Below are 27,350 nucleotides of genomic sequence, written 5' to 3'. Positions count from 1 at the left end.
GGCGGCACTAAGCGCATTGTTTAGATATGCATGTGCGTGTGTGTGTGACGGATTGATGTATGGATACCCCTGTGTTTACGTAAGTTCAACGCTGCGATGTACTAGCGATGCCATTCCTTTTCGCGCTTCGACAGTGGTTAGAGCGACGCTCCACCCACGTTATTTACATAATCGGCCGGCCGTAGACGGTGGGTATAAGCGTGGCAGTGGAGCGGAAGGCATCACTTCAAAATCGTGTCGTACTTGCACGTGGTTCCTTGTATGCGTCAAAGAAAGCTTAGCGAGACTGTTTTTTTTCTTTTTTGGCAAATATCAGTAACGTACACTATGCTTATAACACGTACGTTTTTCCAGCTGCGAACTAGCACAGTTCGTAGGCCTAGTCGCATCCATCGCTTTTCTTGCCTGGAGTCGGCAATGTTGGTTTTGGAGAGGGAGAAACCATTGCTTCCATGCATGAAGGAGAAAAGACGAACATAGGGGACATCGCCGTTTCTCCCTTAATGAAGGAAGGGTCACTCCTTTTTTTCTTAGAGTGTAAGGCAAGCTCGATAACTCCTGCAGAGAAGTCATAAGACGTAAAACTGAAGTGTGCCGTCCGGCAACGGTGACACAGGCGGTACACAACCCAGCAACAGCCAGAGTCGCACCATCGGCTACGCGGACTACAGCGATCGGAGCAGGGGTAAGAACATTGTTCAGAAGAATACGGAGGTTTGAGTTTATGACTGATATTGCGCGCCGGTGTCAATGAGTAAGATGACAGGTATACCGTCCACGTCTACGTTGATGAGGATGTGATTGATGTACACGTAGTGTGAGCAGAGGAATTTCGGGTCGGGTCGGGTCGTCGTGGCTGGCTTACCTCTCGGAGCTGCGCCCTTAAAGACTGTTTCACATGCAAGCGATTGAGCGAATGGAGCGAACAGCTGCGCGGCGCTGCGAAGCTTTGCGCGAGGTTTCGTTTCACATGCATTGGCGCCGCGTGTTATCCGCCACCGCGAACAGCAATGTTGCTGGCAAAAAACGCGGGACTTTCAGCCAGTTTCGGTAGTTTGCGACTACCAACATAAGCAGTGCTTTATCCCTGCCTCTCAAATTTTAATTTTATAAATACATATCCTGCGCTTAGCAATTAACAATTCGTTGAAAAGCGCTCTTGACATGTTGCCCGTACCAAGTGTAGCAAGTAAATAAACATCGTCCTATGCGCAGGCTTTCCCGCACTAGTCCTCCACTGGTCACGTGCCGGAAGCGGTGCTGCCGCTCTGCCGCTGCGATTAAATTCCAACTTGCCCGAACCTCGCCGCTCCCGCCGCCAGTGCCGCCGCCGCCGCTAGAAACAGATTTCTGCGGAGCGGCGGGAGGATTCGCGAGCATTTTCGCTTGCATGTGAAACAGGCTTAAGTTTTCCGATGGGCGGTGGGAGTATGAGGGAGGAGGAGAGCGATGACGCCGAGGTGAGCGGGGCAGGTGGCGGTATGGCGAAGGAGAGCGGTTTGATCATACTGGCCATGATGGCGCAGCGCTGTCGTCGTCATTGTGTACCGGCACTCGGGAACTACCACCTGTACGTCGGATGTCTCGATAGCTTGGACAATGCTGCGAGTTTCAAACACTGCGACAATGGCGGGAAATGTGTCCAACGCGTCCACAACAGAAGCAGGTGGGCTTGTCTTCAAAAGTGCGCCATTCTGCAGAATTCTGATAAAGAGGACGAACGGATGGGCTTCTGTATAACTCGGGTGCGTCGGATGGGCGTTAGTCAGGTCGGTTGGCAGGACAAAACGTCTGTTATCCTGCGTTTGCTAGTTCTTGACACACAGCGGTTTGGATAAGGGAAATGGTCGAATGGGTCACGTCGGGGCTACGCATTCGAAAGCGAACTGGGGAGTCAGCTTCAACCTCGCGGCGGATGATGCGCACAATATTGTCGGATGCAGCAGGAACGGGTGAAACGGGTGGGAGAAGGGGGTCCTCGCAGGTAGGCGTCGCAGCCATGTTCGGAAGACGTGTGAAGTTAGGAGTGACGAGGCGAGTTTTTGCTTCTTCAAAGCGTCACCATTCATTGATGACGTCTTGCACTGTGCATGAGTTCATCATCAGAGGCGCGTACAAAACGGCCCTGGGTCTCTCTGTCACCACCTAAAACGAGAAGTTAGCGGCCCTCTGGATCCGCAACACCTTCGCTGAGCTGTCGGACGTGGCTATGGCTTCGCAAAAGGCCAGACTACAGAACACGGTGGCGGGCATAGCCATCCTCCACCGGACCAGAACGGCAACGGAGCTCCGTGCCCTCGATGGGCAACGATCACTCCCGCCTGAGCTCAGAGGCAAGATCAAGGCGAACCCGATACCGAAGCACATGAGTCATGAACTCCATGAAGGACGACGCAAGGCTCCCGTCAACAGACTGCGCCGACAGTTTAAGGGTGACCCATACGTAACGTACGTGAACGTGGCGGTGTACCCTGCAGGGGGCCTCTTCGCGGTAACCGCCGTGAACGGGAGAGACAACTCCTTGACTCTCGCGGCCTCCGTAAAGGCAGAGACCCAAGCTGCAGCTGACGCCATAGCCGCGGCACTGGTAATAAAGCAAGAAGACAGGGTAGGCAGGGAAGTTCATGTCGTTACCGACTCGCAACAGGCCTGCCGTAACTTTACCAACGGACGAACACCGCTGCTGGCAGCTCTGATTCTAGGCCCGAGGCTGCAAGAGAACCATCAAATCACGTGGACGCCGGGCCACGCGGGTCTGGAGGGGAACGATAGGGCGAACGCCCTAGCTCAAGCGCTAATCAACCGAGCGGGGCAAGATCAATCGTCTCATGAACCACCCTTTACCTTCATGCTCCTGCCGTCCAATTACTGCGACCGACTCGAGATCCAGCGACTCAACCGCAGGATTTATACTCCGCCTCACAGAAAGCTTAGCACTGAAGATGCAGTAGCTCTCCGATTTATTCAGACAAACACATTTCCAAACCTACACAGATACAATAAAATGCTCCCACATACATATCGCGGCATCTGCCCCTGGTGCGGCGACACACGCCCTACACTCTTTCAGTTCTCGTGGGCGTGCGGGGGCAAACCTCAACACTTAAAGACGCCTAGCACGTCATTTGAGCGGTGGGAGGTACAGCTGACCGGCGATACCCTGGCGTGACAAGAAGCTCTCGTCCAGCAAGTACGTCGAGCAGCCATGACCAGTGGAGTCCTGGAATGAGGACACCATCTACTCGACCTCAAGAGCAACCACCTCGATGGTCCGAATAAATGTTCTCTCTCTCTCTCTCTCTTTTAAAAATCAGAAGTATAAACGCGTCATCCGCGATACCTTTGAGGATATGCACTAACTTTTCCGTTTTGCGTAATCGTGTCATCGACTTTGCGACAAAGCGTGAGCACGTCCTACATGAACGTCACATAGGTCCCGGTGCAAGTCTGAGCACGGCATGCAAGTTCTTTCTGCACAGCACGACGACGTCCAGTGGACTTGTCGAACAGATCGATGAGCCCCCTTTTGCTTACATACGTCCCAGCTTGTAAGTTCCTGTTCGTGTTTCAGAAACCACACTTGTGCCGTGCCCGCCAGGTAAAATACGATGTTCGCTAGCATCAGAGTTGGGTCTCAGTTGTTGCTATAGCGCTCATCCGTTCGTAGAGTTGAAGCTGATCTTCGACGTCGGTGTCGTCAGAGCCACAAAAGGTGTCTGGATCACGTGGTTGTGTGAAAAAAACGGGGCAGTTGGCGGCGGATGTTTGAGGCATGGTTGGTCAGCTGTCCGAAGTATTCGCGCCCCCCCCCCCCCTTGCTCTGGCATTGTAGACGCCGCCAGGGAGCGTCCGCTGGGTAAATCCGTCTTGAATCTTGAAAAACCCGCACTCTCCGTCAAACTGTTACAGGGAGGAAAGACGCTCGACAATATATTTACAAGATATACACAACGGGCAGAACACAGGCATACAAGATGGTGCTCGTGCGCGCCGCTATTGGCAATAGTCGTCTTCGTCAGTCCTCTTATAATCGTTCGCTACTGCAGCGCCTCATAGCAATATATAAGCGCCAAGTTCTGCTTCTTCTTTTTAACCTACTAACTTTCAATTTGGGTGAATTGCTTTTGCGTGTTATGTAGTAATGTTCGATTATATTGCGCTAGCTAGTCCTTGGATAATCATTTAGAGTGAGTATGCGAACAAAACAAGAAAACAAAAATCTGTGATGTCACAATGAATGCTACAATCACGTATTATCATGAGGTTTCGGCCAGAAATTGTAAAGAAGAGAGGTCTGGTCTGCTGAATTTTCCGCACTATCAGTCAAATTTCTTGTCCAGTAATATAATCTAAATACACATTGAAAATAGTATGAAGATTGCATCCATAAGAAGTCGCTTAAGATTGCTCTTCAGCGTCACTGAGAATAATCGACGACGGCATTGAAGCACTGTTGAAGGATTCACGGAAAGAAGCTAGCAGGCCCTATTTTCAGACGTTACCAAGCACAAGCGGTATACAGCGAACATAGACCCTCTTCACGTGCTTAGTGAACAATGTATATTAGAATCATAAGTGAACTAAGTGTATTTCGAGCTCTATAACAAACAACGATATGAAAAAAAAAAAAACACTGGTCTTAGCTTCCAATTTAGGGTTCATAACAAATTGTGAGACACGGCTTGCTCGCAGCTGACAAATCAGTGCCGTGATTGTGGATGTAAACCGTTTATTCGAAGCATAAGTGTTGTTCCTATTAAGACATCGCGATTTGTTGCACGCAATAGTTTGGAATAAGGGCTATTTGTCTGTATAATTTTGGCTAAGTATGAATTATAGAGCCTTGTATGACCCTAGATACAGATATGAAATTTTGATTCCTTTACAACGTTTTCGGTAGCATTGCTGTTCAACACGTCTATTTGCGAATTCTCATTTTTGCTAGGCTAACTGATGCCATCAAAGAGCCTTAATCTGTCTTGTTCGTGTCGTATAGATTTCACCAGGTGGTCCTCGTTTTATCAGCGCTCTCTTCAGTTACGCATTCCTACGATTTCGCACGTATCGTGGTGTTACAGAACGTGCAATCGCAAATACTCTGCTCTCAATTTTCCCGTGTGTAAGCTCATCGTGTAGTCGATGCATGACTGCAAACATACGCGCACTGAAAACAATCTGGGTATATCAGGTGGCTGGCATCGTGTGTACAAAATCATGTTTTGCATTAGGCGGGAGTTTAGTTTCAGGTCCACTGTAGTTATGTCAATGTTTGTTTACTTATACGTGGCTTCGGCTGATTGAGTAAGGCACTGATCCCTCAGATTTAGGGTGGCTTGGCAGATTAGGACTTCTACATCAAAGACAGCAGTTATCCTGGTCAATAATTACATCGTCTAGGAAATGTGAAACTCAAGAATCTACTGATATTGATCAGTATTACTGCTTAGAAAGCTCCGAGTACGAACGAAGTCTTTCGGCTTTCTGTCCTTTTCAGTCCACATTTGAGTGTCTGTCGTCAACATATAAGCTGTATTAGTAGAACATGAATGATAATTTGCGGTACTAGCCAATTATGCTTCATGTACAGCTACTTAATTCGAGATAATTCAGTTTACTGCGCTGGTATTTAATGCAAAAGGTAATGAACGCTGCACACTTGTTCGTGCTGTTGTGCCTTAAAAACATGGCACGTACGACTTGTTCGTAAACCGAATAAGGCTAGCAGTCAAAATTGTGCTGCCACGCGCTGGCACAGTGAGAAATAAAGTCCTGAATCGGAGCGCATTCCTCGGGAAATCATCGAATTCGCTTTAACAAAATTTCGCCATATAAAAGAAAGCTATAGTTCTATTGCCTGATTGATTCTCGGTTTCCATATACACATCAAGTGTAAGTGATCAAACAAATTATCACGTGTAAATCGCTGTACTTGTTTAAAAAAAATTATGGGGTTTTACGTGCCAAAACCACTTTCTGATTATGAGGCACGCCGTAGTGGGGGACTTCGGAAATTTCGACCACCTGGGGTTCTTTAACGTGCACCTAAATTAAGTCCACGGGTGTTTTCGCATTTCGCCCCCATCGAAATGCGGCCGCCGTGGCCGGGATTCGATCCCGCGACCTCGTGCTCAGCAGCCTAACACCATAGCCACTGAACAACCACGGCGGGTTCACTGTACTTTCGCTACCGCAAAACAAGAACGCCGCATTGCTGTAAACATGAAAGGTTACAGCCGTTAAACACTACCAAAATGCTACAAATATATGAATTAAGGAAATATGCTACTATTAAGTGAATGCGGCTTTTTCAACACTCGCTGAATTTAGGGCTCAACGTAAGCATTCAAGTTTCTGAAATATTGTGATTGGTTTATATGCGCTATACCATGTAGTTGATAAAGTTTCGGTATCTGTTTGAATTACCTAGGGAAGAAGGTGTAAGCAAGATATTTTATTGTTTTCAAAATGTTTATCTTCGGATAGAAAATTGCACAAGAGGCTTCGCTGTAACAAAATTTTTAGCCCATCTTGGAGAATAGTTTTGTTCATTGCAGTAGGTATTATTGAAGTTGGTTTAGCACGCACATAACTATAGGGATTCATCATGTCGCGTGTATTTCAGCAAGGAGGAATGTTTATATTCTTTTAGTGTGATGCTTCTAAGGCGGCATAAAATACTCTTCCTTTAGAAAACATATATTTGTTATGTGCAAAGATGCTCTCGAAAGAACGTGGCGTTTCTTCCTCGTCGCGAGGAATTCAAGATGCAATCTAAATTCTGGAACTTACAGCGATGGAAGTAATTGTCTCTCCTTATGTAAGTTAAAGCAGATGTACGGATGCACTCGCCAAAGCAATATATATATATATATATATATATATATATATATATATATATATATATATTGATATTTCGCTGTCCGTACGACATCGTTAATCAGAAAGACAAAATGTACGGCAAACATGATTACATATTTACGCTTTATGACGTCACTACATCAAGGCAGCAATTGGAGTGCCGGATGGTCAATATATGCTTTATTTGTGCGATGGGTAATCTGCGTTTATTTCTGCTGTGACCTTCTGTCGCCAGACCATTTTTCGTCAGACTCTCGACTGTACTTAGGAGGCTTTAGGCGCAGGCGTTATGGGGTTAAACTTCCTCTTGGTGAAGGTGACTGATGACCCGCCGTGGTTGCTCAGTGGCTATGGTGTTGGGCTGCTGAGCACGAGGTCGCGGTATCGAATCCTGGCCGCGGCGGCCGCATTTCGATAGGGGAGAAATGCGAAAACACCCGTGTACTTAGATTTAGGTGCACGTTAAAGAACCCCAGGTGGTCGAAATTTCCTGAGTCAACCAGTACGGCGTGCCTCAATGAGAAAGTGGTTTTGGCACGTTAAACCCCATAATTTAAGGCGACAGACGTTTACTCTGTGATGGTGTAATATGCTTTAGTGCTTGGCCTGACAAACGCATGTGCACAAATGCCTGATATTTTCTTTGTTGTCAGCTTCAATTAGAACAAATGTACCCCGCTCTCTTCTCTTCGAAAAATAAGTTCTGCACCTGGCACTGCAATGCATACGACCTACAGCTTTGCGTAAGGTGGGCCTGAATTGACGTCTCACATTTACATATAATAAACGAGAAGAAAGGGGGTTAACCGAGGGGCCCGAGTTTTAGTAAGCATATCATAAGAAGCCAACATTGGCACCAAGGACAACCTAGGGAAAATTACTTGTACTTGCTAAATGAATTAAAGAAATGATAAATTAAAGGAAATGGAAGTGGAGGAAAAAATTTGCCGCAGGTGGGGAACAATCCCACGTCTTCGCATTACATGTGCGATGCTCTACCAATTCAACTACCACGGCACCGTTTTCCCATCTACTTTCTTGGGTATTTATGTTTACTAGTAGAACCCTGGGAGTGTTATGGCGCGTTCACACTGAGGCATTCGGCGTCTGGAGCGGCGCCCAATTCGGCGGAACCCAGTTCGGCGGCGGCGAGATCCGCCGGAACAGCCCCTTCCGCGCCGATCGCTCCCGGACCGGTTTTTGCGGCAGCTGCCGCCGGATTGCCTCGCCGCGAACCAATCGGAGCGCGTCTCAGCAATTCGAAAGATGGCGGCCAAGCCCAACGCTCTCGTCATATCGCAGTCTTCGAACGCGTCGCGACATCGGAAATGCTCATCGAATTGGTGCGTAACCGCCCCGTCCTTTTCGACAAGTACCACGCGAAGCACAAGGTATAAGCGACCTGACAAGGTGGCGTGACCAAGCTACGCGCGCCCTTGCAAAGCAGGACGAACCCAGCAACGCCGGTGGCGTCGTCTCTTCGGCGAGTGCTTCTGCGCGTCACGCATCGCCAGAAAGGTGCTTGCCAACAGGCCTAGCAGTACTGCCTCTTCTTGCTCAGGGTTCATCATTGCCTTTTCAAGCAATGGTGGAGACGCGCAAAATTAACACACGAACTCGACGCGAACGGAGACAACTGCGCAATTTCGAGCTGCGCGAACATCCTGGATATACCGCGCTTGGTTGGAGGTTATCACTTTATGGGGCAGATGGCGCTGTATCTCGTTCCGGCGGCGCGGTGCGCAAGCAATGTGAACGACACGATTTTCGGCGGCTGGAGAATTCCATTCTCTGTAGACGCCGGATTCCTCAGTGTGAACGGGCCATTAGCCAGCGCCACTACTCAGAAACCTTGGCGGCGGATGTGGACATCCTTTCTGCCGCAAACGTCACGAGTAGGTGATCTTTTTCGGTGAAGGCACCTGGCTAATGAATCCATGCTTGCTATCCGAAGGCATCAATGTTGCCAGATTCGAGACCTTCATGATGGCGCTGGCTAACACTCCCAGGGTTCTACTAGGAAACATTTAAAGACAATGCAGTGTAAGCGCATGTATGGCTGTACCTGTATGACTATACTGTCTGTGTGCTTTATTTTTCTTGTTTCGAGCATTTGTTTTAGAGTCACGTGTGGGAGCTATCGAAGTTCGGCCTGGTCAGGCAGATCACTTGAGAAGGCGGACGTTACTTGCGCGAGGCGTTGCTGCCTCCAAGTGACTAATTGAGAAAATTCTCAAACTACTTTTTATGTGTGCACATTACGGCTCATTTTCCCATTGTGAAACTTAAGCCGAGAAGTAAGTGAAGTGAGGTCGGCGTAGGAGAAATTCTAAGAGGAGCATCACTTCCGGAATACCCGTCCCCAAAATGTGCTAAACAAACGAACTGGGGTTTCATTTCGGCTCATCCAAAGTTGCTCGACGCGCGCTTTTGCAAAACTGTTAGCTGGAACGACAATGTACTTCACAGCACACCTTAAGGGTGGACGTCTTGAAAGTGGCGCGAGCCTTGCGAATTCTGCTAAGCAAATGTGACTTCCCCACTGCTCGGCTACAAGTTCGCAATTGCGCTGCTCCCCCTAAGCGTAGAATTAAACATTTATTAGGGAGTTTTTCAATTAGCATTCTCGAAATCGGGATATCTCATGGAGGCAATTTCTGCGGCTTTGATAAATGTAACTGGAAAGGCGGAAGAACGCTATGTATAACTGGCGACCTTTATGTAAGCGTGTTTAAACCCAAACAAACAAATAAACAGGTGCTTTATAAATGTTTCCTTTTCTTTCAAACAAATGTTTCACTGTTTTGAGTAGCACCGGTGTTATCTATTGACGCTTTATTGTCAAGAAAAATAAACATCAACTTGATGACTCACGATTTCCCCCCTAGTGTTGTTCATTTCATGCATAGTTCTCATGCCTACATTGAAGTGCTTGTACGCCTTTACATTATTTCCGGTTTGCTTCATCCCTTATCATACATCAAATCTGCAGTCGCATGCCAAGGTATCGCTCAGCTAGCCCCCCCCCCCCCCCCCCCCCTCTCGGGTTTTAAACTTTCTCTCACAAGCGAGCATGTACTTTCGCACATACTGATTGATGTATACGGCTTCCTCGTGATACATATTTTGGTCTGCTCAAGACGCGCGTGCGATCTTTAGGCTGCCCAGCTCGAATAACTTGGCAGTGACCGTTCCATAAGCAATTAATTGTTCGAAGACAGTGGTCTGGCATATCGCAGCGCAAACTCTCCGAGCACTTAAGCTCGGAAGACCTCAAATGCAAAATATATGTTTTCTGTCCACTGCTGTATATATCCACAAATATATGTCCCGAGATGCTGGCCGACCGGGCAGCATACAGCAGCAGCAGCAGCCACGCCATGACCGGAAGGGTAGGGAAAAAAAAGCTTCCTGTTCATAATATCGGCCACGAGTATTAAATGCGAACGTGTTGTGTGAGGAAGACGTGTGGCATATACATGTTTTAGGTTAGTGGACGTGTTCGATCACGACAGCCAACTCAGTGGAAGAGTGCGTAGAGGAAGCCTCACAGTATTTATGGGAGCATATGATGGGAGAATCTCCAAATTGCCCGAGGATGTTAGTTCTATATTGGTTCTAATCCATTGGGAGTGTCACACAAAGCTAAAATTATAATGATCTGTGTTTATAATACAGCATCACTATCTAACCCACACAAAAAGAACACTGATAAAACGTTAAAAGAACTCGCAAATGTCGAAAAAGCTTCGGTCGGAAATTTTGGAGAAATCCTAAACGTACAGATGACTAAAGAACGATGCTCGAGTCATTGTTTTAGAAAATATTTCTGTAACTTGTCAGTGATTCGCGATGATTGAAACCACAATAAGCAGGCTCAAAGAATTTTTAAGATATACATAAAGAGTATAGTGTAAAAACATCAAACATTAAAGAATTGCCATTAACAGAACGGCCAGTTTAACCTTTAAGAGAATAAAGCAGCGCTGCTCAATGTTGGCAGTTTAGCAAAAAATTTTAGAGAGCTTAAAAACTCAGGCAACGTTTTTTTCTTCACTCGACGAAAACAAAATTTTCAAATAGAGTACGTGAATTGTAGAGAGGCATCAAGAAAGGTTTCAATACATAAAGCGAAAGGTTTAGACCGAAGGACGCAGATAATAACAGTTGTCCTTGGGCTAGAGACTAGAATTGTCGATGAAAATAAAGCAACGGAATATCCAGCAAAGCACAGGTAGGGTAGGATGAGCCTGATATACAAGAGAAATGGAGAAAAAGAGAGCATCGAGTCCTGCAAGGCCTTAACATGTAGATCGCAGTTCTCTAAGATAACAATGCAAGCAGGAAAGCTGCAGCTGCAAGACTTAGCAGAGAGGTCTGCTTATTCTGAGAATTGAAAAATACCTTTCAAGAAGGTCGCCGACTAGAAAGCGTCTCCATACCTTGGCGTATTCAAATTGCTAGAAAAAATAAAGGGTGTCTATAGCTCGCACTGTCGTGAATCAAAACACACACACAAAAAAAAGCGAGCTTCTTGTTATGAGACTTTCGCAGCAGTAACCTCATAAATCCTGCAACTGCGTATTTATTAGAATACGTATGTATAGGATGAATCCCCATGAAGGTGTTGTTGGAAATAAATTGCAAGCGCAGACAATGTAAAACTCGACTTGGAGAAAACGCTGAAATCTATCAGCATTGTTATATGTTATATGAAGTCCGGAAATACGCGAGTTAGAGTTAAATTATCATGTCGATGGCCACAGAAAAAATATAACATGCATCGCTTACAAGGGCCGAAGTCATTATTCTAGTAGGCACTAGGAATGACCTCCGAAAGTTAGCGATTGTTTGTGAAGAAGAGGTAAATGTTTAATGTAAGCGATCTAGTGCAAACAATCTAGTGCCATGGTATATAATGATGAAAGCAGGGTGATATTTGTGCACTGCACGACATTACCTATAGTCAAGTCGAATAATTGCATAAGTGCAGGTGTAAATGATGGGAAAGAATATATGAGGGACAATATGGAGGACAGAAGGAAAGAAGGAAAAAGACATGTAGACTTCCATGGGACATAGTGAAGATTCAGGTCCTCATAAGTAGAAACGAATTCCCGGATTGAAGGAAACCCGTGTGGTATCGAGTTTCACCGTAGCAAAGGAAGTAGAATGTCAGGGAGCAGACATAAAATTTTGCACTAAAATTAAGCAGATAATTATTGTTAACTATCGTGCGAATGCCAGCATGCCAGCAGGGATATAGGAGCGCGACCATCTGAAGCAGCGGCAGCGGCAGCAGCAGCAGCTGCTGCTGCCGCTGCTCTTAATTTTCAAATATATTGCCTCCAAATACATGTCAATCTTAAAATATCCGTGTCTTGAGCTAGCTGATCTTAAATTGCGCCTGCTAATTACACGCTGGTTTCCAAATAAATGCTGATGTCAAAGCGGAGTATGAAATTCTCAAGTTACATTGTTAGAAAAGTAATCAATTCCGAAAGGAATTGCAGGGGAATTAAAATGTAATATTAGTGCACATTAGTGCTCTAGGGGATGACGGAAGAACACATTCAAAAACAAGTTTTGGAGCGACTTCAAAAGTAGCATTTAACGTTCAGAGGACAAAGCTTCATGCTTGAGTAGTTACTTTGTTCTTGTCCGTTGTCAGTGTGTCGCACTGTAGGTAACGATAAAGTTTCGCTGAATTCCACACAGGTTTAACCAACTAAGTGACGCATATTTGCCAAAATGTTCCACTTGCATAGCGGAACTTGTGTGCAACGAGATCAAGAGTGCTGAAAAGAAGCCTTTAGGGGTATCTGTGAGGGAAAGCTTCGCAGTCCAAATTCGTCGTGGTCCGGAAATCGAACTCGTATGCAACGCATTGCGAGGTCGGTCGCTTTGCCATGCAAGCTAAGCTGGAGGCTCACTAGCCGAACACGATAAAGTCGGGTTGAGTCGGCTTGTCGTGCTGAAAACCGGCAATTGGGTTCAGGTAAATGTTAACGAGTCCGGTTGAGCAAGTGTCGAAGCGAGTTTGGTCACCTCCCTTGAAAGCTGCAAGTCGCATCGCCCAACGCACTTGTCAAGATACGTATAAACGCGGTCGGATCGGACTGGGTCAGTTAAACCTCTGACTCGATCCAGTCGCGTTGAGTTCATGCAAATGTTAATAGCACCAGGTGGACGCTCAACCTGGATGATGACTAGGAGGTTCACGATGAACGCAGTAGATGGTCTCAAAGGTGCTGGCCGCCTCAATACGCACAGGGAAACCCACTGCAACCAGCCGTGGTCGCATAGCAGCGATGGCGTCGTCCTTCTCAGCACGAGCTTGCGGGATGAAATGCCGGCCGCGGCGGCTGCATTTCGGTGGGAGCGAAATACGCAAACGCCCGTGTACAGTGAATTCTGTGGGCCTTAAACAGTTCCACGTGGTCAAAATAATCCTGAGTCTACCTCTAGTGCTTGCCTCATAATTAAATTGTGGTTTTGGCACGTAAAACACCACAGCCTAATTTTTGACCTATTGCAATGGACACATTGTGCCTATAAATGAAAGCACCTCTTCAGCGTCGTGCATCACTTGAACGATTGGCAAACGATTGTATTGAACAATGGTGCCACTGAGAATGTAAACCTACGTGAAATACAGAGCAACGAAAAAGGCGCATGGGTCAGTCGCTGGAGCCGGAGGAGCCTGGACTTGAAAAAAAGATAATGTGCTACATTTGACCCATTTTATTGCATCCCCATATAGTCTGCACATGCAACGCATGATTTACAACGTCATCGTCATTTGTGCACTCTGGAGGACTCGGTCATGTCGACCATTCTTTGTTAGGGCGTTCTGAATTTCACAAAGAACATTTAGTGTTAATACATGGGCTAAAGCCCAAAACGCCCACAAACACAAGCACAAATGACATTTCATTGCCGCGAGGGCACTAGGTTTTCAGGAGAGAGGTGATTCGGCTCCTCCTATATTCTCTCCATAATACAGAACTTGAGTTTCAATGGTGAGTGTGTGAGTGGAGATGTGGAATGAATGGCGCGCAGCCTGTCAAGCCCGGTTAAATGACGCCCCCTCTATAAGTTTGTCCTTGAGCAACCAGATGCATTGTGTTATGGTATGTAAAGTGACGGGCTTCAGACTCTGCCATATTTGATAAATTGCGCTAGGCCAGTGCGATTGCCGGCAACGTTTGCAACGCTAGACCTGGGGTGCGATTCTGTAGGAATTTGATTACTTTTTTTGTTTTGCCTTTTGTCGCCGTCACCCCGCTGCCTCTAGTCAAGAACGACCAGGCTGCGCCAATTTTGTCTGTCAATCACGCGACGTCAGGAACCCGTCAAAGAAGCGTCAAAGTGACGCTGATGCACTCAATATGAGGAGCATAAGGCATATTTTATTGGCAACGGCGGAGGCAGGGTTATTTCAGAAGGCAGAAAAAATGGCTGCTCACCTGCTCGCTATGGCGGGGTCTGTTCGCCGTCGCCGAGGTGCGCTTGACATGCTGGATGACCATTTTCGACGGGACGTTCGACTCTCGAAGGAAATGGTGCGGTTGTTGTGTGAGGAATTGGCGGGGGATCTAGAAGTGGAGCGGGAGTGGCCGTGTGCGCTGCGCTTTTTCGCCACCGGGAGCTTTCAAGCGCCAGTAAGGAGCGAGGAGAGGACACGGATGTCGCAGTCGACCGTGATCGAGTGCGTGCGACGCGTGGCAGAGGCTGTCGCAAACGCAGGGGCACGCAACAAATGGCTACATTTTCCCAAGACGTCTGAAGAAAGCGCAGCCGTGAAGGAGGGTTTTCCTCGGCGCGGTGCTATTCCCGGCTTCATCGGATGCGTGGACGGCATCCTCATTACCATTATCGCACGCAAAGGTGAGCGCAAGGCTGCGTTCGTGTGTCGGAAGGTGTACTGTGTCTTAAGCTGCATGTTTGTAAGTATACGTCATGTTTTCTAGTGCTGCTGATTCTTTTGACACTAATGTTGCACTTATCAAAGCGGTATTTTTCTATACAGAATCAATGCCAGGAGAAGAAGAAAGCTACTTCTGTACCCAGTTCCTGCCAGAAGCAGAAGAAATGAACAGATATTAGTGCTACTACTGTGTCATTGGTAGCATAAATAAGTTGATTTCTTCAGCTTCTGGCAGGCACTGAGTAGTCCGCTTGTAATTTGGTTAACAGTATGTGTCCAGGTGGACATTCCCAACTCATGTTTTTGCTTGGGTCTTACGACAGTAATGGTTAGGGTCTTGAACCTCTGATCCCTACCGTTGTTGAATGATGCTGTAACTTTCCTTAGTGGCCCACTGGCCTCTGGTCACAGGAGTACTTAATGCACTATTTCCATCTTCATGCAGTTGAGAGCGGCTGCCCTTTGGAGCCCTGGCTCCTGACACCGGTTCCTGGCCATCCGCCAATGCAAACAGCCTTAGGGGGAAGTACAACACAGCATATGCCGCCAAGTGTTCCGTGGTGGAGAAGAGTACATGGGATTTTGGAGAGCCGTTTCCACTGTCTGCAGCGGTACCACACCCTCTGCGAGCCGAAACGTGCGCCCAACATTGTCGTGGCATGTGCTGTGTTGCAGGACCTTCGGCTTTCTGAAGCCGACAGTGAATGTGATGATGAAAGTGATGACAGCTGCAGCAGCTGTAGTAATTAACGTGACAGTAACGGTGACCCCATACCACGCGGTTTGCGCTGAAACAAGGGGCCTAGAATGAATTACTAGAGACGACGGGCTGTCCGAGACACTGTTATTGCAACATTCGGCAGAACCCGTACACAACACATGTGTTACTTAAGGAGTGTGCGGCGTCAGTTGCGATGGCAGCAGTAGCCTGAGCATCGCTAGGTGCATACAAGCTGTTGTGGTGTGAGCAAGATGTGGTGGTCTAACAGATACCAAGTAATTGTATTGTACATTTCAAGCTGTGAAATTGCTGACAAAATAGTTCCCATATTCAGTGGTAGTTGATTTCTGCGTAATGCAAATCATTCATGATTTCTCAAAAAAGGAAAAAGTTGTGTAGAGAAGGGTTATGTAGAGCTTATATTTAGAATAAGGAAAACAGAATGTTTAGAAACAAGATTTAAAATAGAAGGCAAACCAAAATTCAGTGGTTTTCAAAAGGACCTTTGCCATGATTTGTTTGCTGCTGCTGCTGTCGTCACCTAGATGCCCTTGGTGTCATGAATGTAGCCTGCAGTTTTGTTTTGCAGCCTTTTTTCTTAATGGTATCACTGACAGTTCTCTAATTCCCTTGTGCAACGAAGGACACAAGCGTTTGTGTCCTGCCTTTCTACTCAGGCAGAGAAGGTCACAGAAGCCAAAACGCAGAGCATATGTCACACCTTCCGCTCAATCGAACGTGCTGTTACACGTACAACTTCTAGGTCCGCCACTATTTTGTTTCACAACAACCGCAACGTTTCTTTGGAGTGAATAAATTCCGTCAACTGGTCATCCAAGGTGTCAAACGCAGTGGCTCCCGCGAAGTGTATTCACGCATAAGCAGTTCAAATATTTCAACAACGTGCCCTCACTTGTCAGTAGCAGAACTTGGCAACTGGAAATCTGCACAGTTATATTTTTACAGTGCAAGCCATCACTACAAATGCAGTAGTGATGTGTACATAAAAGCATTAAACTAAACTGCAGGTTTCTTTATTATTTGAACCTTCAACATAGATTCTTTTTTAATGTAAAGCTTTTTATGTAGACATCATGCGCAACAGTCTCTACGTTAAAGAAGTGTGAAAATCATCAGGAGTGCTGCAGTACTAGAGAAATATGCAACGTATCACAGAGACATGTCATAATAAATATCACATCACCTTGTGCTTGAATATAAAAATATCACAGGTGGTGGCAAGCGCTGTTTAAGAAAACTTGTGTGCTCCGCAGTTACACGGAAATAGCATCCCGTTTAAACTATACAACAAAATGCGCATGTACATAAATCATCACGCACCAAGAACAATATTTATCACAGCCAAATGTATAGATACGCCACTACGTGTGAAAGCCGTTGTGGAAATGCCGTTGTGAAATTACACAAATACAAAAAGAAAAGCCATAATGTCATACTTTGATGTTTGCAAAGAGAAACTACTGCATAACTATTGTACACAAACTGCACCGCAAAGGCTCAACGCGCATCCCAACGTGCATTCAAACAACACCGAACGGAAATGAAATATTATGACAATGCAAGGGTGGCACAAGAAAGGAAAAGCAAACATTCAGGCTCTGCTATGCCGTGGTGAAAAATTGTATAAAAATATAACAAAATAATACGCAATACAATTTAAATGGGGTATCATAGGCAAATAATCTTTGATAACTTTTTTTGTGGGCGTGCTCATAGGTTCTTTCCGACGTTATATTAAGGTCCGAATTCCTCCCCCCCTCAGCAAGTGGTCGTCGGCTTTTGATGAGACGAAATGAAATTGAAGAACAATTACAGTGTGGTCTCATGCTTAAATTGACATGACAACAAGCAGGCGCCTGGAAATTTCATTCCTATTGCTGCACTATCACTTCAAGCACGAAGTCAAGCAGCATCTGCTGTGCTATTTGTGGTTGCATTAAAGCGTGACCTAAGCAATTCTTTGTTGTAAAACAGCAATAATCGGAGTTCATACCGTCATTACTAGATCAGCGAATTTCTTAAAGTAAACAAGGAAAGGATGAGACGTGAAGTTCCTTGCCTATGCTTCTTCAATTCTCATGAGGGGGCAGAGAGATGGGCTTCGCTGGCGCCATAACCAAGTGCAGCGAGCAGCTGCGGAAGCAGTTGTTGGTTGGTCACGTGCGACCGGCGCTCTAGTTCGAGGCGCTGCGGCAGGACTTCCCGCAAACCCCACACTTCTTGAACCATGTGCTTTCTTAGTTGCCCCAGGCTCCACACGTGCGTCTCATGGTGCTGTCTCAAAAAAGATGTAAAATTAGTTCACTTACAGAAGCTAAGCAACAAGACCTTGGAATGATATTTAATCGTACGCATTTGCAGGCTCTGGATTTTCTGGAATGATGCTACTGTCATTCTGTATTCAGACACCAAAATGTATTCCTGGCTCATCAAAATTGCGCCGTGACATTTTGTCTTCATTTCTAAACATTGGAATTTCGGCCGCTCCGCAACAGAGCAAGAATGTTAGATGCAAACATTTTGTCTAAAGCCCGCATAAAATGCTGACTGCGATTTTCGTCCGCTATGGTTTATCTTTCAGCTTAACTACAAACAAGTTTTTGGTACAGCCATGAGTGCTTCCGTGCATGTGACGTGTGCAAACCTGACCTTGGAAGTCCTCGACAGCAAAGCTTTGACTACGTTCGCGCGACCTCCAAAAACTTTCCTTCGTTACGTAGAAGGCTATTTCTGCGTGATCTATAAGGTCAAAAGTGCAACCATTTCTGGTCCACCTGAACTCTATTGAACGCTCTATCGAATTCACGGTTGAAGAAGAAAGCAACGAACGAATTGCTTTCCTCGTGTGTATGTTATGAGCGTCCCCTTAGGAACGGGGCGGTTGGTTGCGCCACCAAGCTCTTGCTATTATACTGCCTGATGTCCTACCTAGGTTAAACAATGAAAAACGAAAAGAAAAACCGCTATGAACTCCCACAACCAAATTTTCTAATCGCCTATTGCGAGCTGTGATTTTGTACGTCTCCGTTTTTTGTCGTTTCCCTACTTTTCTTCCACTAATCCTCCAATCAGCTTTTATTAATCCCTACTGCGGGCATGTTTACTTTTCTAGTGCTCTCGCTGAACCTGAGGGCTTCAAGGAAGCCAGTGGTTCCTAAATCGACCGCTGGGTAGACGTCCTGCACATTCTAATAAAACATTCTTCATAGTTTCCGTAGCTTTAGCGCAGCAAGCACATCCGCAACAGGATGGATGGATGGATATGTTATGAGCGTCCCCTTTGAAACGGGGCGGTGGGCTCTAGGAACTCGACTTGCACAACGCTCTTCCGGAGGCTGCTCTATAAGTATATACAGGAAGCCCACACATTCGGACAAGTACCTCAGCTTTGCTTCGATGCATCCCAATGGACACAAACGCTATGTGGCGGCTTCTTCGTTCATGCGTGAGTCCCGTCTTTGCTCAGACGAATGCGCACGAAGGCGGGAATTCAAAAAAATAAAAAAATTATCTCGGTGGTAACGGCTACCCTCGCCAAATACTACGTCAGCAGCAACGCCGCTCCAAAGAGCCTCCCAGACCCAAACGGACTCATCGTATGAAAACTGCATCCATTACCTATATGCTCTGGGCATAAGCGAAAGCCTGGCAAGAATTTTCAAGATTTATGACATACAAGTCGCACACGTGCGATCATACAAATTAAGAAGCCAACTGGTCCGCGTGAAAGACCCATTGGAACGTGAACATCACCCTGGAGTGATATGTAAGATACCATGTCAACGCTGCCGCGCATCGTACAACGGAGAAAAAGGCAATTTCAGGCGACGTATCAAGCCGCACCAAAATGACTTAGCTAAGGGACACACTGCCGCCAATGCGCTAGCTGAACAGCAGCTTAACATGGGTCACGAAATTGATTGAAACTCGGCGACTGCCATCGACACGTAAAAATCACTATCACCCCGCCTTCTTTTGGAATCATTATTAATCCGTTCGACGCATCTTATACTTAATTGAACATGTGCAAATCTACCACAAATACACGCCATATCCCTATGCCATCTACTACGTATATAAGGCACGGCCCAACTTGTCTCGCTTTTATGTGAACAAGAGACCCGTAGGGGACTCGATACATCGTAATCTCCTTTTTTCTTTTCAAACCTTAGCGAGTGTTTGGTTGTTGTCAAGAAGGAAAATATTTATCTTTTTATACAGTCAACATAGAAAAGCTAAAGCCGCTACGCACATTTGCCGTCGTAGCAGCGTCTTTGTGCGGAACCGCCAGTGCAGGGGTGCTTGACTGAGGAAGGCTTACCATCACTGCGATCACTCTGACGAAAGTATTGTTCTGCAATGGCGGTGCCCTATTTCAAGGTGCTCAGTGCCTTGTCCGTTATCGACCCAGTACATTCTAAATTTTGTACTCGAGCATTATGAATAATTCTTGTTGACCTTTCCAATAAAAAGAACAATCACACGCATAGAACGAAAGGCAGTGAAATGGCCACAATGCAAGCACTACACCAGCCATATTTGCTCACCTCACTCTTGTATCTCACGGCTCCGGCAAGAAGCGTCCGAAATTCTTCGGAGACGAAAGTACACCGCTATAGGTCGCAATTAGTTACCCAGTATTACGGACCATATTACGGACTATCAGCTGTTCGGGTTCAACCGAGGCCGCCATTTTGTGTGTGCTCAACGGCATGGATTAGTTGCAGATTCCACAAATTTCTGGCTACGCCTTCAAAAATATGAGCACTCGCGTTTGATTTTCTTTATGCAACGGGAGTTGCTGTGATGTAAGGTTAAAAACAATATTGTTTTGCGTAGAAAGGAAGTGTGCTCGTATAAAATTAACTTTGAAAAAATAAATTTTCTACACAGCCCCTGAAAAAGAGAAGAGAACACGAAAGGCACATTCAGCAACCTAAGGGAGAATTTGATTGGACTATTTAAGAAACGTCGTGCATAGACACCCATCATTTGCAAACGCGTTGACGTCAAGGGAAAAGGCATTGGCACGAAAAAAAATGGCATTCTTACAAAATTGCACCCCTGACTGAAGCAAGCAACGCACCGTCCATCACTAATGTGCTTTGCTGACACCAAGTCAAATAACAACCTAAGACAAGTGATTTGCTGACGCCAAGTCAGCAAAGCAGTATTATATGGCCTTTGTCCATATAATAGAGGATATGCGTAATACACAGGTCATTTCCAAATTATCAAAGCTAGGCAGCGTTATGCTCGATAACTATACTTAAAGCAGAGACTAGGTGGTAGCGCCGGCTGCTGATTACTTTCTTGACGTCTCGGAACAGTTGAAGTGTATGCATAAGTGTGACAGTGATAGTGTGCATGGCAGGTACCCTCTCCACGATCCTTAAGAACCATTAGTTTAAATTTTTGCGGGTAACCATTGTCGACAAATTAAGTGAATACCAAGTTGGTTGGCTGCACAAAAAAAAAAAGCTTGTCTTTATTCTTTTGATTGCAATCTACTTGGAAACTTCATCTTAATGCCTGTGTATGAGGAAGGTGGTTCCAGTTCTGAATGCCAAATAGCGGAATAAGACTGACTGGAAGAAAACATTCACAGCGCTGGTGGACTAATCGTCCGATGAATGACGCCACGGGCAGAGAAAACATTTTCAAGGAATCACAAAATTATCATGCTATATTGACATAAAAACGAGAACTCTCAGTCGGGAGTAGGACTTGAAGGGCGCATAACAGTTGAGGAGGTTGGGGCGAAACCATAGAAATCACTATCTAAATTAAATTAAGCTGTCTCAGGAGGATTGGTCTACAGTTACACAGATGAAGGCAGGCCATTAAGATAAGCTTGTCATCCTTTCGATGCTAGTTTGATGCGTTGATTGCGGTGTTAGGCTGCATACATGGTAAAAAGCGGCCTCACATGTAAAAGTCATACCTGGTTGCTGCACTAAATTACATTACGGCGGTTGGGCTCAAAAATCTCTGCAATGCCTACTCATTTTTTTCTTTTCTATTTTATAACGCTATGCTTAGGAGTTGTTGGTGCTTTTAATTGGCGCCGGCTGCTAATTTTTCACAGACAGGTAATTTGACATTATGTGACGTTCATTTACAATTCTTGATATTGCTTTGTCTGGCGTTCCCTTTCACGTAGAAGGTGCTCACGGCTGTCATTTCTGGTAAGTTACACCCAGTTTGCCATAACCACGTATGTGGAAATACGGTAAGCTGGATACTATTTACCATATATAGTGCTCATTGGACAGATACTGACACACGCCTACCAGTGTATTGATACGTCAGTATCGAAGTGCTAATCACCATGCCGTCCTGAATAAATGGCTCGCCTATGTACTCGCCCGCTACTGCATTTTTTACGTGAAAGCATAATATGCTTCATTATGTGAAAATCCATCGGCGTCGTCGGCGTGGCCGAAAGATGGTACCAAAAATGGCCGACGGCGGAAAGAGTAAAAGCAGGTAAAAAATGCTGGGATTGTCGTAAAATTTCTCAGGGAGGTTCCTGTAAACAAAATAAACTAATGGCTCCGAAAAAGAACTTTGGTAAATTTTGCTCTGGGTAGGAATAGACCCCGGACCACCGGGGCGCGAGACGAGCACGGTTCCTCGACGGCATGGCGGCTACACCATACTGGCTGACTAGAGGTGTGCCTGCATGCGTCATTGAGCACGTGATGGCGCAGCCAATGGGAAAGACATGGCGCCACGTCATGAGTGTATAACATCAGCGCGTTCAAGGCACTCCGAAGTCTACAAACGGTATAATGCTTTCGCATTCCCACACGTATGCAGCCTTAAGTGCCTCTGCCGAATTTACTTTTCTCTTTCGCTTCTTTTGGGTTTTTTTGTTGTCCTACTAACCTAGTACGCTATTCTTTGGCTGCTTAGCGCAGCACCTTGATGTCGCATCAAACTGCAGCCTTCCTGACAACGTCCGACTATGGAAGCTGGCCGCTTGTCCAACCACACAAATTCACTTTATAATAATAATTTATCGGGTGCTGTTTGAGATGCATATAAAAGAAGACAGACAATACTATTGAACGCTCCCTTCTACTTCACTTCCCTGTTCCAATAAACACCGAACGCGCAGTAGGCAGGTCTACGTCTTCTGTCATTCCTAAAGGTATAGCGCCGAGAACCTGGCTTCCAACGACGACAACCTGACCGAAGAGGACCTTTGAATTAGCTGATCTAACGAAGACTGGTGCAGCTACGTCCACTAACGTCCAGACTCGGCATCTTCTACCGCTACTGTCCGATCCTGGAACAGCAACTAGGCGTACGATCCGCGCTCCCTGCCGATACCGTCACGAGTCTATGCAAGAACGGATCGGGATAAGAGAAAGCGCGGTGCACTTCAGGCCGGTGTGACGAAAGTCATCAACGACGTCACCCCGCTGATCGCATCTGCGTCAACGACTGTTGGTCAGCTGCAAGACAATTTGAACGTTATGCTAATGAAAGAGGCAGCCCTGCAAACATTAGTTAGCACCGTTGAATAATTGGTACAGGACGAGCAAATTGAATCGGGTCTCGAAAGCATGGACAGCTACCAAATATCTACATGTTTGGCGAGATCTAAAGTTATCAGACGTATAGAAGCAATGCAAAAGTCAATAAGCGATAATCAAGCACTTGGGCCAAGCAGTGAACGCGAAACTCGTAGAGAGAACAGATAATTTCGAGCTACTATCAAGCTTCCGAAGCTGGAGATCAACAAATTCGATTGAGGTGTTCAAACCTGGTTCTCTTTTTGGGATCAGTAAGAGTGTTCTATACGCAAAAATGGACACGAGGTTTAAACACTTCCGTCGAATTTGTTAATCTCCAGTTTCGCAAGGTTGTTAATAGCTCGAAAAGCAGTGAACGCAACAATCATGGACAGAACAGAGAATTTCGAGCTACTATCAAGGTTCCAAAACTGGAGATTAACACATTCGATGGGAGTGTTCAAAGCTGGTGCTCTTTTTGGGATCAGTACGAGTGTTCTATACAGAAAAATGAGCATCTGTCTAACGTTGATAAATTTAATATTTGAAGAGCTACCTTATTGGCGAGACGAAAGAAAGCATAACTGGCATATCATTGACAGATAGCAATTATGAAATTGCGGTAGACTTGCTCAAAGAGCGTTTTGGACGCAAGGAAGTTACCGTGATAGACCACATGAGTCGACTGCTCCAGTTGAAGCCTTCAGTTTACGCGGACGAGGTGATTTATTTGCGACTTCCTTTTGATGAAGTACTGAAAAATGTTAAAGGCCTCGAGGCCCTAGGTGTAAAGCAGGAAGGGTACAGCATCCTTTTGAAACTTGCTGTAAAAACGTATCTACCACCTGATATTGCGCTTCGCTTTTGCCAAAACAATCCAACAACATAGACGAAAGTAACAGCTTTTCTGAGCTTATCGTATTTTTGAAGAGGGAAGAGACCAGCAGAAAATAATCTTTTCAAATTGCTCGGATATGTTCAGGCTAGAAGGAATTCAAGGCAAACAAGACGGAATTTACTTAACACCGTGTCGCCTGAGGTGCTGCGGTAACGACAACCTTTGAACGTCGCAAGGAAGTTTCCCTTTCCTGCGATTTCTTTTACGAAGTGTGACAAAGAGATGTCCCTACAAGAGAAGAAAGAAAAGCTTAAACGAAGTGGATGTTGATTTCGGTGCTGTAAGAAATATCACCTCGCAAAATGGTGCAAAAATGCGAGGTTCTTACGTTATGACTTATGTCAAGGAAGACATTTCACGTTTCTTTGCGAGCCTTATTCTAAAAGGTCTCCGAGCGACTCAGAGCAGAAAGCAATTCAAGATGTGCAAATCGCAAGCGCGCTTTTGAAAACTCATAACGCGATCTTGCTGCAAACGGCTAAAGCTTGGGCTCAGAACTCATTTATTCAGTGTCAGGTACATTGCCTTATGGACGGAGGAAGTCAACGCACAAACCTAAATGCCAAATTTTGGGAGACGAGAACATGACCTCGTCTTCAATTAGCCACGTTTCCTTCTCTCTCAAGTTAGTTCGACGTGTCGAACTTTTTTTAAAGAGCGGATATGACGAAAAGCAGATCTGAGTGGAGGCCCTAGAAGTCCCTAATACTTGAAACGGCCACATCATTGTGCCTCCCCTACTCAACGCTTCATGGAATAGACACCAATCTTCAACTTGCAGATGATGCCCACATGGATGACAGCAACGACAATATAGATGTTCTTATTGCATACGACTACTATTGGCAGGTTGCTACTGGAATAATCAGAAGACTAAATATTAGACTGACTGCTATAGAAACATTGTGTGGTTGGACTTTGAAGGGTCCTGTCAGAAGTGTTGAAAGTGTCCGTAAAATTCGAACCTCCACCGGGATCAACGTCGTTGTGCGAATCTGCAGTCTTGATGAAGCACCTAGAAGGGTTTTGGCATGTGGAGTACATGGGAATACTACGTGAAAGGATACTACAACGTGAGATATACTTATCCGAAAATCTAAAAGAACTGCGAAGAAAACTGACAGAAGTTATGTAGTTCGATTTTCCTAGAAGGAAAACGCTGATGAACTCGCCAGCAATATAAGAAGCAAAGCACTGATTTGTTAAGCTGAAACGAAGAATTCTCAAGAATGAAGAGTTGTTGACACAATGCGATAAAGCAATACGAGAATATGAAGAAAATGACTTTGCGGAACAAGTACCGATTAGCGAAGGTACCGGACCTGTTTACTACCTAGCACACAAGGCAGTCATCAACAACAAAAGAGAAACAACAGACACGGGTTGTGTTTGACGCCTCTTAAAGCAGCCCTGGCAGACTGTCTTTAAATGACATTTACATGCAGGGCCAAATTTGAATCTATCGTTGATCGAGCTTCTTTTAAACTTCCGAATTTACAACGCTGCAGTTACAACTGACATTGAGAAGGCTTTCTTGCAAATTCATCTTGCTGAAATTGACTGCATTGCACTTGGGCACTTTTGGTTTGAAAGTCCCTTGAAGCAATGAGAATAACTGCCAAGACAGGGCATATGAAGGATGAATCGTGTACTATTCGGAGCCGCATCAAGCCTGTTTCCCTTAGTGCCACACTGAATCCCTTTCAGAATACAAAGAGAGAAGATTAAAATTAAGTTATGGGGTTTTACGTGCCAAAACCACTTTTTAATTATGAGGCACGCCGTAGTGGGGTACTCCGAAAATTTGGACCGCCTGGGGTTCTTTAACGTTCACCTAAATCTAAGTGCCACGAGTGTTTTCACATTTCGCCCCCATTGATATGCGGCCGCCATGGCCGGGATTCGATCCCGCGAGCTCGTGCTCAGCAGTCGAACACCATAGTCACTAAGCAACCACGGCGGGTAGAGAGGAGATCAAGGGATGACGAGCTGACTAATGCACCAGTTTTATGTCGAATACTTTGTGGCAGCAGCAGACACGACGGAGATAACTTTGTTGGTCTGCAGTAACGACGTTAAGGCCTTCAATGAAGCGGGAATGCATTTGCATAAACGAACACCACATTCCATAAGTATGCAACATCTCAGTGAAGAAAGAGAAACAGACATTCACGATGATATTCGCTTAACGGTTCATAAAACCAAGAAAATACTAGGAGCTCTGTGGTTCCCTGATGATGACATGTGTGGGTTTGTCACCTCCGAAATTACGCAACTCGTTGCATTCATGGAAACAACAAAAAGAAATGAATTAAAGGCAGCAACTCAGATTTATGACCCCTTACGGCTTTCTCTCTCCATTCACAGCGAAAGCCAAATTAATTTTCCAACAGTTGTTGAAGAGAAAGCTGCATTGGGGCGACCATCTTCCAGTTGAAGTTTATTATTCTTGGGGAAGATTGTGCAAATATCTTCGTCTTTTGAACATGATGCGTGTTCCACGTATTAATGCAGAACCCTCGTGCAAGCGAACCTTCAATGTTTTTTTTTTTTTCAGATGCCAGCACATTGGAATATGGAGCAGCAGTTTATGCACGAACAGAGGCAGATAATTCAGGAGTAACGACAAGACTGGTGATCACGAAATCACGAGTGGCACCTCTGAGAAAGTTAACGCTTCCGCGACAAACTGTTGGGAGCTCCGACCGCAGCACGACCCATGCAGGCTGTGCGTAGAGGCACATCGACAGACTACGAAACGCACTTCTGGTATGACTCAACAGCCATTCTCGGGTGGATAAACCCAGACTGATAAATGGAAGCCTTTCGTATCGAACAGGGTACAGGAAATACAAGCCCTTAGTTTACTAGGTCAATGACAATATTGTTCATCAGAACGCAACCCAGCAGATCTAACAACACGCGACCTAACAGGGAAGCGTCTTCAAGAAAACACACTTTGGTTGAATAGACCTGAATGGCTGATTAAGAAAGCCTTGTTTTGACTTACTGAAATGTTCAAGGTTCCTGTGAAAACTGGAGAAGAAACAACAATCTTACAGGTGACAACCAACAATAGATCTTAACTCGACCTCTCCCGCATTATCAAAACTTACCAAATAGTATGAAGATCAGTCCTTGAATATTCCGCTTGGTTCAAAACGAAAGGAATCTGGACGTAAAGATAACAGGACCACTGTTAACGATTGAGACAGAAAGAGCAGAGGAATTTTGGATCTATAATATACAAGCCAACGCAGTCTCGTCGCCCTGGCCAAGGAGGGAGCCCAAGCCATAGCGTTCCTGGAATAAAGAATATCCCCACCTAGGGTGTACCGGGTCCTGCCTCGGATTACCGCTTAAGAAAATAAAAGTTTAGTTCTTTCTCTCTCTCTCTCT

General features: G+C 45.6%; 1 long non-coding RNA gene across 1 annotated transcript; it reads left to right on the top strand.

Annotated features, from left to right (window-relative positions):
* On the top strand, positions 1 to 27,336 carry LOC140218986 (uncharacterized). Its single transcript, XR_011895217.1, has 3 exons — positions 1 to 79; positions 15,234 to 15,425; positions 26,509 to 27,336. It is a non-coding gene; the product is annotated as an uncharacterized lncRNA (long non-coding RNA).
* Positions 27,337 to 27,350: the final 14 nt, after the last annotated feature.

Source organism: Dermacentor andersoni, chromosome 6 (genome assembly GCF_023375885.2).
Source record: "Dermacentor andersoni chromosome 6, qqDerAnde1_hic_scaffold, whole genome shotgun sequence".
Classification (NCBI taxonomy): domain Eukaryota; kingdom Metazoa; phylum Arthropoda; class Arachnida; order Ixodida; family Ixodidae; genus Dermacentor; species Dermacentor andersoni.
This window is presented reverse-complemented; position numbering and strand designations above follow the sequence as displayed.